This window comes from Manacus vitellinus, unplaced genomic scaffold, assembly GCF_001715985.3.
Source record: "Manacus vitellinus isolate BGI_N305 unplaced genomic scaffold, ASM171598v3 scaffold_29_pilon, whole genome shotgun sequence".
Classification (NCBI taxonomy): domain Eukaryota; kingdom Metazoa; phylum Chordata; class Aves; order Passeriformes; family Pipridae; genus Manacus; species Manacus vitellinus.
Window position 1 is genome coordinate 5597230 of NW_021940207.1, and position 6054 is coordinate 5603283.

The window sequence follows — 6054 nt, forward strand, 5'->3', positions numbered from 1 at the left end:
CAAATTTCAGAGGCAAATCAGTTGGTCTTTAATTCTAAAAAAGAATGTCTTAAATAGCCAGAGGATCCCTACATTCAAAGTTTTGAGCTTTAGAAACAATTTAGGGGGCTGGGGAGGGAGGCTCTGTACAGCACATCAATATATCCAATGAGACAATAATTAAACATTTAATTTCCCAATCATTCTTTTCATCTGGTGAACAGTGTTGTGGGTTAAAAGCACCGTCAAACCTACAGATGCAAAATAAAACCTGCTTAGCATGGGGAGCAGCTCTTCAATTTCTGTCAGTAACAGTGAGGACAGGTGTCTCTTCTATATAATGCTTCTAGCTCAAGGATCCATCTTCTCCAACAGATTTAGACCTTCTCCAAGAACACTTGGCTTCAGCTCCAAACTGAATCCTGAGTTTTCAGAAAATTACAGCTCTGATTAGATTTATGAGTTGACTAAGAGGCTTTCCAAGTCCAAAATTCGGGTAGTTACGCTATAACAGGCTGTTCCACTACAAAACCCTAAAGGCAAAGCCAGTTTCAGGTCTAGTTTCCAAGAACAGCGTGTACTCTGAAACAGGCTGCACACTGCAAGGTCTGCCTGCAACAGCACCTTCAAGAAATCACACCTACAGTCACATGCCATCAGCTGTTACAGGTCTGATGGACTTGACCTCTATAGTTCTTACATGGCCACAATTACTGTGATGTCTCTGGACTCCCATCTCTAAACATTACAGACCCAAAGCATAGCTCAGCCCCAGCATGCCAGCACCTGCAACAGGGACTCCTCATACACACTGGACCATCACAGCCACAGCAAGGTTGTGCACTCACACAGCACTGTGGATGTATCAGAGCAAGACAAGCATGAACTAGGGATGGACAGCAGGTTAAACAAGGACTGAGTAAAACTCAGCACAGGCAGCAACACCATCCCAAAAAACCCTTTGTAGCCCTAACCAGGTCTCTGCACTGCTTGGGCTGGTGTGCTGCTGCCACGTGAGGCAGCTGCAATGGAATAAACTGGGGCCTGACATCACAATGATGCAGCTGCACCGGATAACAGAAAGCCCTCCTTTGGCAGCAAACAGCCCTGGAAAAGTAATTAGTTTTCCCAGAGTTATTAGGAAAGTGAATAATCATGTGTACAGCCACAGCAGTGCTGTAGACACTGCACTCTGACTGAGGGAAAGGCAAAGCTGAAGCGAGATTTGTTTGCAGTTGTAATTGTTCTCTGCCCTGACTCTGTTCAAGCAGCTACAATTATTAATCTCTAAATTTCAACATCAAAAGCTGAGATAATTAAATAGAGGCAAGGTCAGACAGAAAAAAATAATTTTTTACGTTACATTAATTTTTTTCGGCTGAGATGGTTTTCTTTTTGAGCTGATACTAAGAGCATACGTATTTTAAGTAAGTCCCACCAGCCACACATGCCATCAGCAGAGTGCAGCATAGTAAAAAATAATTGAAGTAATTGTTTTTAAGGACAAAGTATATTCACTTCAATTTAGCCAAGATTACAGTTTACATAGCTGAAAAGAAACCAGACATCAACCTCTGCACTGAATTTATTTCCATACTAAAAGTAATTCTTCAGATTCTTCTCTGTGAAGAGAAAAGCCCCGGATATCATAACCTATGCATGGATCAAAGTAGTACAGTGGAAGAAAGCCCTGTTGATGCTAAAATCTGCACACAGGGAAAAAAACTACAAAACACAGACAAAAACTCCAGGACTCAATGTTCAACTACAGCAACGAGAGCAGGAGAATATTCTTAGCCTGGAAACAAAAATAAATTAATGTAATTACTCCAAACAACAAGAAAAAAATCTATTACAAAATGGAAGAGAAATTTGTCTTCTTTGTCAACTAAAGCAAAACAGTTTAATACATTCTAGTTTAAATGAAAAGCAAAAAAAAGAAAAGGGAGCCTAGGTGAAAAAAAAATAAATCACCTTTTCGTTCCAGATCTTAAAACTAGAAACAGTTTCAAAACATTAGAAGTTTTCCATGGAGCACAGCATCTGGGACCATTTCACACTGAAATCACATTAGCACATCTCTTTCACAGTGCGGCCAGGTTGGTTCTCACTTCTTTAATAACTAACCTGTAAAACCTTTTCTATCCACCAAATAAGCAAGTTTGTGCTGCTACAGAAATATCCCACTGTAAGGACAAATCTGTCTTGTGATTAACTCCACAGCAGCAGAATCCCACCAGGGATGAATTAAACAACATCATTTTTCCACCTTTTCCAAAATGAGGACTCAGGTATTTTCAAATCCTTTTCCATTCATCTCTGCTCACAGCATGTATAGTTTGCAAAAAAGTTCCCTTTATCATCTTCTGTAATTAATTTTCTCTGAGCAGAAAACAACACACCCATGAGAAACTTGTGCTCGGTCTGCAGGGAACTGCAGCATCATGTATCAGAAGTGGCCTCGGCATATTTGGCACGTTGCTGCATTGATTCATTGCCCTGTCACTGAATATAACTGGATGTTTATTAACAATGAAAACAAATACATTTTATCTTCTATGCCAAGACCTGTTCTTCTGAACAAGAGAGAAGCATTAAGAAGAAAATAAGATATTAATATACTTAAAATAAAAATCTAGAGCTGGCGTCATGGTATGTGATCTAATGATTACCACACGAGGAACATGAAGTTTAACAGTATGAACTGTCACAACTCCAGTTTGTTTAGATTTTTCCATTCTCAGCATAAAGATAGGCTGTATAGGTCAGCATCCTGTTTCTACAGGGTATTAGCAGAGAGACAGGGAAAGGTATCTAGGTACACACCACAGGTATTAGCTACCTAGCCTCAATATTCTCATACTCACGGGTCATTTTCCACTTTTCAGGGTTTCCTGAATCAATGATTTTATGATTTGACAACACTCAGGGAATTCAGTGTTCACTAACCCCCTCCGCATCTCCCTTGACAAGCGCAGCTGCCCTGGGATGGATGCAGCCACCATCCAATCACCTCCCACAGGTGAGCCCACACCCCCCTTCCTGACCCATTTCCCAGAACATCATCTGCAGTATCAACGATTTAGAAGCTCCCTGCTGAAGACAGGCAGAAGCCCAGTGCCAACTGGGGCTGACTGGCTCCTGGGCATGTCTTGTACCCAACACTCAGCCTGCATCCTGCTCCAGCAGGAAACTTCCCAAAAATCTGATGTCAAACAGAGCATTAAGCATGGTGAAAATACAGCTCTTGAAGGCAATCTTGAATCAAGACCATTTACCGTAAGTCACTCCTGAGATGATTCAAATAACATCTATCCTGCAATGAATTCACACTCCACTGCTAACAGGGTGTCAGAGAGACTTGCTCATGGGCAGAGAGTCCTTTCTCCAAAGCAGACAGTAGCCATCTCTCATAAATCATTGTACACCAGAAGCACCATCTGCAATAACAAATGAGACCTCCAAGGCATCTTTAAAGTCTTGGGTTTGCTACATTAAGTTTAAAGCTTGTAGCTATGTCTTTGGTAGAAGAAAAGATTCCAACAGCACTCTAGTGTGCATGCCACTATTCAGGGAATGAAGAGATCATGCCACACTGCTCTAATTAATAGAGACTCAGTATCCTCAGTCTATGGCCAGGAGACAGAACAATGGTAGCTGCCCTCCCCACTACTGCTTTGGAGCTTTAGGACACATTCAGGTGAAGCAGACTTACAGCACAGAAAAAATAGTAAAAAGCAAAAGGAGAAAAAATGCTCTTTGTGACTGCCATCTGCACTGGACTACAATATAAAGCATCAGTTCCTAACCACCCACCATCTGAGACTGTTTTCCAAAGGACATCTTCCTTTTTGCAGGTACAGCATGTGCTTGGCAACACCTGCAGTTACTCTCAAGGGTTCTGACTTGCAAGTGCACCTTAGCAGCAGCATTGACAAGGGCCATATTTCATTCCATATATATTTACTGGTGAACAGCTACATTACAGCAGAGTACATGTTGAAGGCGTACGTACCAATACTACAGAACTAACAGACCTGCCCGTTGTGGGACATTCAGACTTACAGTGAACCTTCTGCAGCACCAAGCAGGTAGGTCTAAGTACTGAGCTCACCACAGCTCAATTCTGCCCAATTGAGGTGGGAGGGTCAAAATTAAAGAGGGGGAATAAAAAGAATCTTTGCAACTTTGAACACTTGTTTTGTCTGGCAGCAACATTAACGGTATTTGCAGTTATCAAGTGTAACAATTCACGTCTTCATTCTCATCATATCTTGGCATAGGGAGGGAATTAAAGATGTCACATTTGCCAACTACCCATATTAAAATCACATGGCTGCTGTATAAACTTTCAATTATGGAGGATAGAGGCTGAGGGTGGAGGAGATAATCCTTATAAGAACTACTTCAAAGGGAGAGTATGGATGAGATTTCAGAAAGGCTAACTTAGAAGCTGTGTGATGTATCTGTTGTTTTGATATCAAGGTCATTCTTAACACTTAGACGTGGTTTTCACAAAGGAAGCCTTTTAAAAATATTTTCTCTATTTGTTTCTGCAAATCAGCTGATTCTAGTTATAAAAATCCCATTAATTGAGTGCCACACAAATCATCAAAGAATTCCTGTGCTGTTCAAAGAATAATAAGGCACAAGACAATCAAGGAACCCTGTTTACACCAAGCTGAGGAAACCCTAAGCTCAAGCCCAACACAAAACAACTGGAATCATTTCAGCTCACAGAGAAAGTGAGCTGAGCATGCCTGAGTCGTTTCCCATTTGCTTCCCTGCCCCAAGCCTGTGTGCTCAGTTGATGCTGTGGATTAGCTGATTTTTTCACTATACACCACACTAACAGGGGAGCTCAAGCTATGCATTTGGGGAATAATGCACTATGTGAAGTCTGGTTTCATCTATTAACCATGCATGGTGCTTTCATAATGCATGCATTTCATCCCCACAGGCCCTGTGCACTGACAGCTTTCAAACCTTGGATGGGGTGCTCTTCAGGGTGGCAAGAGAACAACAGAATGGTCTGCTGTCCTATCAGACCCCGATGCAAGTTTCAGGGCTTGTGAAGCTGGCTGGCAAATATCCCAAGGGACTAATAGCAGTGCTTCACTGCATACAGCCACATCTCAGTGATTCAGTGGAAGATAACTCCTCTCTGCTTTTCAAAAGCATCTTTCTCAGCGCACAAGTGCTCAACTAGGGAACCCTGTGGGGTATGGAGGACACAGACTTTGTGCAATGATGCTCCACCAATTGTTAGAGCGGGATGTACGCCTTGGTAAATGAAAGGTTTTCATCTGGGTTTCTCACTGGAAACCAACAGCAAAACATGGATAGCCAAGCAAAAAAGCTGAAGCAAACAAACCTCAGGGTTTCTTTCCTCTCTATATGTCTCCTATTAGGTTAATTAGTTTTATCTGTCTACGCAGCAGAAGACTACAACACACCAGAGGAGCCAGGATTGCTCATTTCTGAAAACTCCACTCCTCAATAGTGCTGCATCCTGGCAGAGTGTCACACAACAGGAATGGGAAGAAAACAGTGATTTTAATGTATCTGTGAATGGTAAATAGAGAAGAAATTCAACAACTCTCAGTATTTTGTGCCCTTGAGTCAGTGATAACTCAGATAAAAGGTAAAACTGAGATTTTACTCTTGTTCTTTAACAATCATCAAGAATGGATAAGAATAAAAACTGAGATACTGAAGGGAATTTCAGCACAGAAGAACTGGAGGCCCCACATGGCTGTTACTGAAATGCTCCCCAAACATTATCACCACTGTCCAGACGACAACATACTAACTCAAAAGTGCTGTGACCAACAATGAGCCACTTGGAAGCACAGGATTACACACATATCACCTTGTATAAAGGGAAAGGTGATGATAAGGAACCGAAAACTAGGAACTGTTATTTTAATAAATAAAGGTCCAGTGGTGAATCTATCTAGTAAAATTAAGGACTATAAGGTGGGGTTTAAGGCAATTAAAGATTATTCCAATGCTGTTTCAATTTGTTCTGTATTCTAGGGGTCAAAAAAATTATAAGATATTTTTAACACTCTT

At 41.3% G+C, this 6054-nt stretch overlaps 1 long non-coding RNA gene across 1 annotated transcript; it reads left to right on the forward strand.

Annotated features, from left to right (window-relative positions):
* Nucleotides 1-1041: 1041 nt before the first annotated feature.
* Nucleotides 1042-4064, forward strand: LOC108640104. Its single transcript, XR_001920931.1, has 3 exons — nucleotides 1042-1124; nucleotides 2868-3001; nucleotides 3837-4064. It is a non-coding gene; the product is annotated as an uncharacterized LOC108640104 (long non-coding RNA).
* The last annotated feature ends 1990 nt before the right edge of the window (nucleotides 4065-6054 follow it).